The sequence below is a fragment of the Sciurus vulgaris genome (genome assembly GCF_902686455.1).
Source record: "Sciurus vulgaris genome assembly, contig: HiC_scaffold_228_arrow_ctg1, whole genome shotgun sequence".
Lineage (NCBI taxonomy): Eukaryota > Metazoa > Chordata > Mammalia > Rodentia > Sciuridae > Sciurus > Sciurus vulgaris.
Window position 1 is genome coordinate 1 of NW_027632830.1, and position 9394 is coordinate 9394.

Here is a 9394-nt window from a genome sequence, read left to right on the forward strand (position 1 = left end):
AAGGGATAAAGAAGGACATTTCATACTGCTTAAGGGAAACATAAATCAGCAATATATAACAACCGTAAACATCTATGCCCCAAACAGTGGCTCATCCATGTATGTCAAACAAATCCTTCTCAATTTTAGTAACCAAATAGACCATAAAACACTAATACTAGGTGATTTTAACATGCCTCCCTCACCACTGGACAGATGCTCCAAACAAAAATTGAACAAAGAAAACATATATCTCAATAAAACAATCAATAATTTAGACTTAACAGACATTTATAGAGTATACCATCCAACCAAGAGGGAATACACTTTCTTCTCAGCAGCACATGGATCCTTCTCTAAAATAGACCATATACTATGCCACAAAGCTAAAGTTAGAAAATACAAGAAGATAGAGACACTACCTTGTATTCTATCAGATCATAATGGATTGAAGTTAGAAATAAATGAAAGAGTAAAAAACAGAAGCTACTCCAACACCTGGAGATTAAACAATATGCTATTATATGACGAATGGATAACAGAAGATATTAGTAAAGAAATTTAAAAAAAATTTAGAGGTAGATGAGAACAAAGAAACATCATATCAAAATCTCTGGGACACTATGAATGCAGTACTTAGAGGAAAATTTATTTCATGTAGCACATTTAATAAAAGAAGTAAAACTCAACAAATAAACGACCTAACACTACAGCTCAAAGCCCTAGAATAATAAGAACAGACCAAAACCAAAAGTAGTAGAAGACAGGAAATAGTTAAACTCAGAGTTGAAGTCAACAAAACTGAAACAAAAGAAACGATAGAAAAACTTGACAAAATAATTAGTTGGTTCATTGAAAAAATAAACAAAATTGTAAACCTTTAGCCACACTAACAAAGAGAAGACGAGAGAAAATCCAAATAACTAAAATTCAGATGAACAAGGAAATATCACAACAGACATGAGTGAAATACAAAAAATAATGAGAAACTATTTTGAAAATCAATACTCCAAAAAAGTAGAAAATTTTGAAGACATCAACAGGTTTCTAGAGTCATATGAATTGCCTAAACTGAAGGAGGAGGACATACACAATTTAAATAGACCAATTTCAAGTAATGAAATAGAAGAAGTCATCAAAAGCTTACCAAGAAAGAAAGGTCTGGGACCAGATGGGTTCTCAGCCCAGTTCTACAAAACCTTTAAAGAAGAGCACATTCCAAAAGTTCTCAAAGTATTCCATAAAATAGAAGAGGAGAGAACCGTCCCAAACTCATTCTATGAAGCCAATATCATCCTGATACCTAAACCAGACAGAGACTCATCAAGGAAAGAAAATTTCAGACCAATATCCTTAATGAACATTAACGCAAAAATTCTCAACAAAATTTTAGCAAATCGCATACAAAAACATATTAAAATGATAGTGCAACATGATCAAGTGGGTTTCATCCCAGGAATGCAAGGTTGGTTCAACATCAGGAAATCATTAAATGTAATTCACCATATCAATAGACTTAAAGTCAAGAATCACATGATTATTTCAATAGATGCATAAAATGTATTTGATAAAATACAGTACCCTTTCATGCTCAAAACACTAGAAAAAACAGGGATATTGGGAACATTCCTTAACATTGTAATGGCCATTTATGCTAACCCCATGGGTAATATCATTCTAAATGGTGAAAAACTGAAAGCATTCCCCCTAAACCTGGAACAAGGCAGGGATGCCCTCTTTCACCATTTCTATTAAATATCATCCTAGAAACTCTAGCCAGAGCAATTAGAGAGACCAAAGAAATTAAAGTGACACCAATAGGAAAAGAAGAACTCAAACTATCCCTATTTGCTGATGATATGATTATATACTTAGAGAAACCAGGAAATTCCACCAGAAAACTTTTAGAACTCATAAGTGAATTCAGTAATGTAGCGGGATATAAGATCAATGCACATAAATCTAATGCATTTTTATACATAAGTCATGAATCTTTGGAAAGAGTAATTAGGAAAACTAACCCACTCACAATAGACTCGAAAAAAATAAAATACTTGGGAATCAATCTCACAAAAGAGGTGAAAGACCTCTACAATGAGAACTACAGAATACTGAAGAAAGAAATTGAAGAAAACCTTAGAAGATGGAAAGATCTCCCATGTTCTTGGATAGGAAGAATTAATATTGTCAAAATGGCCACACTACCTAAAGTGCTATACAGATTCAATGAAATTCCAATTAAAATCCCAATGATGTACCTCACAGAAATAGAGCAAGCAATAATGAAATTCATCTGAAAGAATGAGAAAACCAGAATAGCTAAAGCAATCCTTAGCAGGAAGAGTGAAACAGGGGGTATTGCAATACCAGATCTTCAACTCTACTACAAAGCAATAGTAACAAAACTGGCATGGTATTGGTACCAAAACAGAAAGGTAGATCAATGGTACAGAATAGAGGATAGGGACACAAACCCAAATAAATACAATTTTCTCATATTAGACAAAGGTGCCAAAAATATGTAATGGAGAAAAGATAGCCTCTTCAACAAATGGTGCTGGGAGAATTGGAATTCCATATTCAACAGAATGAAACTAAAGCCATATCTCTCACCATGCAGGAAACTATACTCAAAATGGATTAAGGACCTTAGAATCAGACCAGAGTCCCTGCCAATTATAGAAGAAAAAGTAGGTCCAGATCTTCAACATGTCAGCTTAGGACCAGACTTCCTCAACAGGACTCCAATAGCACAAGAAATAAAAGCAAGAATCAATAACTGGGATAGATTCAAACTAAAAAGCTTTCTCTCAGCAAAGGAAACTATCAGAAATGTGAAGAAAGAGCCTACAGAGTGGGAGAATATCTTTGCCAATCATACTTCTGATAGAGCACTAATCTCAAGAATCTATAAAGAACTGAAAAATCTCTACACCACTAATACAAATAATACAATCCACAAAGGGGCTAAGGAAATGAATAGACACTTCACAGAAGATGATCTACAAGCAATCAACAAACATACAGAAAAATGTTCAATATCTCTAGTAATAAGAGAAATGCAAATCAAAACCACCTTAAGATTCCATCTCACCGCAATTAGAATGGCGATTATCAAGAATACAAGGAACAACAGGTGTTGGCGAGGATGTGGGGAGAAATGTACACTCATACATTGCTGCAAAGCAATAGTAACAAAAATAACATGGTATTGGCACCAAAGTAGACAGGTAGATCAGTGATACAGAATAGAGGACAGGAACACAAACCCAAATAAATACAATTTTCTCATACTGGACAAAGGTGCCAAAGATATGCAATGGAGAAAAGATAGTCTCTTCAACAAATTGTGCTGGGAAAATGGGAAATCTATATGCAAGTGAATGAAACTAAACCCCTATCTCTCACCCTGCTCAAAAATCAACTCAAAATTGATCAAGAGCCTTGGAATCAGACCAGAGACACTGCATCACATAGAAGAAAAAGTAGGTCCAAATCTTCAACTTGTTGGCTTAGGATCAGGCTTTCTTAACAGGAATTGCATAGCACAAGGAATAAAAACAATCAATAACTGGGATAGATTCAAACTAAATACCTTTCTCTCAGCAAAGGAAACTATCAGCAATGTGAAGAAAAAGCCTACAGAGTGGGAGAAAATCTTTGCCACTCATATTTCAGATAAAGCACTAATTTCCAGAATATATAAAGAACTCAAAAACTCTACATGAAGAATACAAACAACCCAATCAACAAATGGGCTAAGGATATGAACAGATGCTTCACAGAAGAAGATCTACAAGCAATCAACAAACATACAGAAAAATTCTCACCATCTTTAGTAATAAGAGAAATGCAAATCAAAACTGCCCTAAGATTCCATCTCATCCCAATTCGAATGGCGATTATCAAGAATACAAGTAACAATAATTTTAGGTGAGGATGTGGGGGAAACGGTACACTTAAACATTGGTGGTGGGGCTGTGAATTAGTGCAGCCACTCTGGAAAGCAGTGTGGAGATTCCTTAGAAACTCGGAATGGACCCACCATTTGTCCCAGCTATCCCACTCCTTGGCCTATACCCAAAGGACTTAAAATCAGCATACTACAGAGATACAGCCACATCAATGTTCATAGCTCTGCTTAATTCACAATAGACAGATTGTGGAAACAACCTAGATGTCCTTCAATTGATGAATGGATAAAGAAACTGTGGTATATATATATATATATATATATATATATATATATATATATATATATATACAATGGAATATTACTGAGCTATAAGGAAAATAAAATTATGGCATTTGCTGGAAAATGTATGGAATTGGAGAATATCATGCTCAGTGAGATTAGCCAATCACAGAAAACCAAAGGATGAATGATCTCTGTGATAAGCTGATGATGACACATCATCATAATGGAGGGTGGGAGGGGGTCAAGACTAGGGGAAGGAGCGACTCTATAGAGGGAAAAGAGGGGTGGGAGGGCTGGGGGCAACAGAAAAAATAAGAGAATGAATTAAACATCATTGACCTATGTAAATGTATGATTATGCAAATCGTATACTGTTACTCCATGTACAAACAGAAACAACTTGTATCCCATTTGTTTATAATTAAAATATATTTAAATTAAAGAAATCATTGAAAACACAGGTAAGAAATGGTACACAGCTTTGCACTGAAACTTGTCTGTGTGTCTTTTGTTTGTTAGAGCAGTTCTTGTTTTCCTATTTCATTTGTTTAAAGTACTGAAATCGAACGTAAGGTTTTATGTGTGTTAGGCAAACAGTCTGCTTCTGCGCTACATCCCCATTCCTTTTTATTTTATTTTATTTGGGGTGTGGGTAGTCTGGCTAAGTTGCCAAGGCTGGCCTCAAACTGATTTTCCTGCATTAGCCTCCTGAGTAGTTATGATGATAAGCTTGTGCCATTGTGCTCAGATTTTTTGTTGTTGTTTTCCTAATTTAAGTTTCTTCAAATTGGTTACAAGCAATTTCACTTTTTTTGGTCCAGCAGGAAAACATTTATGCAATCTACCTTGCTAGTCCCTGAAGCCTTTGAGTGTACTATTACTGGAGTTTACTTTTCTGACAGATTATCATTTAAGGAGCATATTATCTCTGCAGTAAAATTACATAAAGCCAAATGCTCCTCCTGATTCAGTCTACACTGAAATCCTAAGAACACTCTGTGACCTTCCTCTTCCTCTGGGTTGGTAAGAACCCAAAGCCATCTTATTCCCTCACTTCATAAAGCCTTGGTCTTAGGTTTGTAAAATTAGCATACCTGTTTCACATATATCTGTATTCCTGAGGTACAGTTGTAACATTTAGTCAAGGAAGTTTCCCATTTTGATACCCCAAAATGCAAAAAAAAAAAAAAAAAAGCACGTAAAATTATCTTCAACCTCAGAGGACTTAAATAATGTGAGAGTGCTTCCAAAAGGTCCATGATGCATAGTAATTCATAGTGGGGACAATAGTAGTTGTCCTATAATGCTGCTGAGAACACTAAATACACCACTTTTTTAAAAAATATTTTTTAGATGTTGATAGACCTTTATTTTATTTATTTACTTATATGCAGTGCTGAGAAATGAACCCAGTGCCTCACACATGGTAGGCAGGTACTCTACCAGGGAGCTATAACCCCAGTCCCACCTTTTTTAAAAAACAAGAAAAAAAAAAAACCCACGAATTTGAATTTCCAGGGTATTGTAAAAGTCCAAAATACTGTAGCTGGAAATAAATCTGGAGATCACCCAACTGTTTGCATTTCACTAGTAAAGACTCAAGATATCAGGAGCTATCCTTCCTGGTTGAGTTTCCATGGAAATATCATTAGCTTGTGAAGTCCACAGGCATAGTGTTTTTCCCATTTTTATGACCATAGATGTGGTCTCTGAAAGCAAACAGAATCACAGAGTGTACTTTATCTACTCAATTATAGTTCATGCAAAACCAACTTTGGTAGATTGTATTCCTATTCCCAACACTCCCTCTTCTCCCCTATAGAATAACTGTGGATCCAGATCCTTAGTCATGTGACTTTCTGAGTCTCTCAATGGACAGAACCCATGTGCTTTCTTTTGGAATGTTTATGAACATGATGTATGAGTTGAAACTTTAAATGTGCCTGCTTAGATTGTTCTTACTGACAGCTATGAAAGCTATATAAATCAAATAATTGCCATAGTGATTAAAATTTTCCTAAACCTCCATGAAAATATGAATTCATATCATTTCAAAAAGTGTATGTGTATAGATTATGCATGTGTGTCTTAATATCATCACCTGTAGAGGTGGAACTAGAGTTGTGCCTGCATTCTGCTTCATCATGCCTCTTTATGAGTCCCATATCTCCTTTCCATGCTAAGTCTCCACCTTAGGTCTTCTGCTAATAAGATAAAGGTAACTGTTTTTTAATTCAATGGCTATCTTGCATATGTGTTTGGCCCTCATCACCTTGAGTTGCACTTATTGTCTGGGAAATTATCTGCTATTAATATTTTCTTTATTTTTTAATTTAATATTTTGTTATATTTAGTTATACATGACACTAGAATGTATTCTGGCATATTATACATACATGGAGTATAACTTTCCATCCTTGTGCTTGTGCATGATGCGGAGTTACATTGGTCATGAATTCATTTGTGAACATAGGAAAGTTATGTTCAATTCATTTTACTGTCTTTCCTATTCTCATTTCCCTCCCTTTCCTTCATTCTCCTTTATCTAAATATTTTTCTATTTTTCCCTTCCCCCACCATATTGTGTGTTAGCATCTGCATATCAGAGGAATATTCAGCCTTTGGTTTTTTGGGATTGGCTTATTTCACTTAGTATGATAGTCTCCATTTCTGACCATTTATTTGCAAATGCCATAATTTCATTCTTCTTTATGCTCAGTAATATTCCATTGTGTATATATACTACATTTTTTATCCATTCATCTGTTGAAGGATATGTACTTTGGTTACATAGTTTAGCTATTGTGAATTGAGCTGCTATATACATGGATGTGGCTGTGTCACCATAGTATGTTGATTTTAAGTCCTTTGGGTTTAAATCTAGGAGTGGGATAACTGGGTCAAATGGTGGTTGTAGTCCAAGTTTTCTGAGGAATCTCCATATTGCTTTCCAGAGTGGTTGCACCAGTTTGCAATCCCCCCAGCAATGTACGAGTAAACAATCTTCACCATATCCTTGCCAACATTTACTCTTACTTGTATTCTTGATAATTATTTTTCTGGCAGGCATGAGATGAACTCTTAATGCCATTTTAATTTGTATTTCTCTAATCACTAGAGATGTTGAACATTTTTTTATGTTTGTTTTGTGCTATTAATATTTTCAAAATAGTATACTCCTCACAGGTTAAGTAGAAGATGCTCACATTTTCTCTTCTTATGTTCTTTAGTGATAACTTGATCATAAATTTACACATAGCTTAAAGGAGAATGAGGAAAATACAGTTCTTCTTTGAGCAGCCCCTTTCCAAAGGGTATATGATATTGTAAGAGGAGGAGAAAATATTTTACTGAGTACCTAGCCATGTCTGCTTCTTGTCTAGCCGCTAAAATTCAATGTTAATTCTGCTCTTGATAGGCTCATTCCTACCCAAAAGATGACAGCTCCAAACCCATCTGGCTACTGCACCCAACTTGAATTGTATGTCTGGGTGACATGCAGTTGTCTCTCTCAGATTCAGTTGTAGCTCCTTGTGGTATGGTGATTCATTAACAGAAAGAATACCATCTGTGTTCTCTAACACCCAACAAACCATGGTTTAATAGAACCTGGATGGTTGTAGATAAGATGTCCTGTTCTTAAGTATCCCTTGGCCCTTCCACTATCATAGGTCTTAGGAGGGATGGAATGGAAAACTAATTATTCTAAAATCTCAAAGGAGATTTAGGTAACTGAAAAAAAGAACATTGCTTTATCTTTCAAGGAGAAAGTAGCATTACACAAAAGGAAAGGTACTTGGTGACAAAAGGCACTCTTTCTGGTGGTAATATGTGAGGACAGACACTAGTTAAATAAAGGCTTTAGTGGAAGTGTTGCAGGACAAAGTGAGAAGAGAATTCAGAGCAAAATTAAATACCAGCTCTTTTAAAATAAGAACTACTTGACTAGGTCATCTTGATGTGTCCATTGAAAGATTAGTATATTTTGATGAATAATTTTTGAAAGAACTACATCAAAAAGTTAAAACATTCTGCCCAGTGCTGTGGCACTCACCTGTAACCCCAGTGTCTCAGAATGTTGAAGCAGGAGGATCATAAGTTCAAAGCCAGCTTAAGAAAAGTAGTGAAGACATAAGAAACTTAGTGAGACCCTGTCTCAAAATGAAAAATAATGGGTTGTGGCTCAGTAGGTAAGTGCCCTAGGTTCATTCTCTCATACCCCCACCAAAGTTAAAGCATTCCTTTTTATTACATATATACATACATATATAAATATACATATATACATATACATATATATATACATATATATACACACACATATATATACATATACATATTTATGCACACACAAACAACTCCATCTTTGATCATCTTTTCTTTCATTCTCCCATTAGGTGATGTGGACACTATGTGTTCCCTATTGTGTGCTTCCTATATTTTTATGTAACTCAGGCCATATGTTGGTTGGTCCAAGACAGGCATCTTCCTAATGGAGTAAACTAATTCTCCAAGCCAAAGATTTTTTGTAACCATATTTAAAAGTAGTTGAAATGAAAACAGCTATAGTTCATCTAAAAATAGTTTAAAACATGCATGAGGATGTTAAAGTAAATTCTACCAGTAGTATGGATCTGAAGATCCAGTCCACGTGGTGGGGAGAAGGTAGAGAAAGGGGTAGGATTACTTGTTTGAACAGATTTCCTGAAAGGAAGGTGTTCTGTATTTTGGCATTTCTATCAAGCTTGCTTGGGAGTTGTTGACAGTTTTGTTTTAGTAGGAGTTTGTCACTTTAAAGGAAAAGCAGGAAGTTAAAAGTGAACGTGGAGAGTAGGGGAACAAAAGAGATTAGAGGACCATTCTGCCTCCAGAGGGAGTAAAAAGGCACTGCCTATAAGAGCAGCTGAAAACTACAGAAGATGTAGATTATATTTTTTTGTTGTTGTTTTTTGCCCAAAGCAGATTTACTCCACATTTCTTCCCATTAAGAGAGGGAGAATTGCTGCCAATGAGTGAGCGGGGTGTTGGCTGAAAGAAGGTGGGCCAGAACAGTGCCTCCCCATTGACTGTTGCTGCTGTTTGTACTTCTGCAGTTTATATTTCTTTTATTACAGCAGAAACTCAGATTAACTTCCAGATGAAAGTTGAAGAATCAGCCAGGTACTTCTGGAAACAGTAAGATAATACTATGGAGCTTCTCAGCTCTGGGTCCTGCAG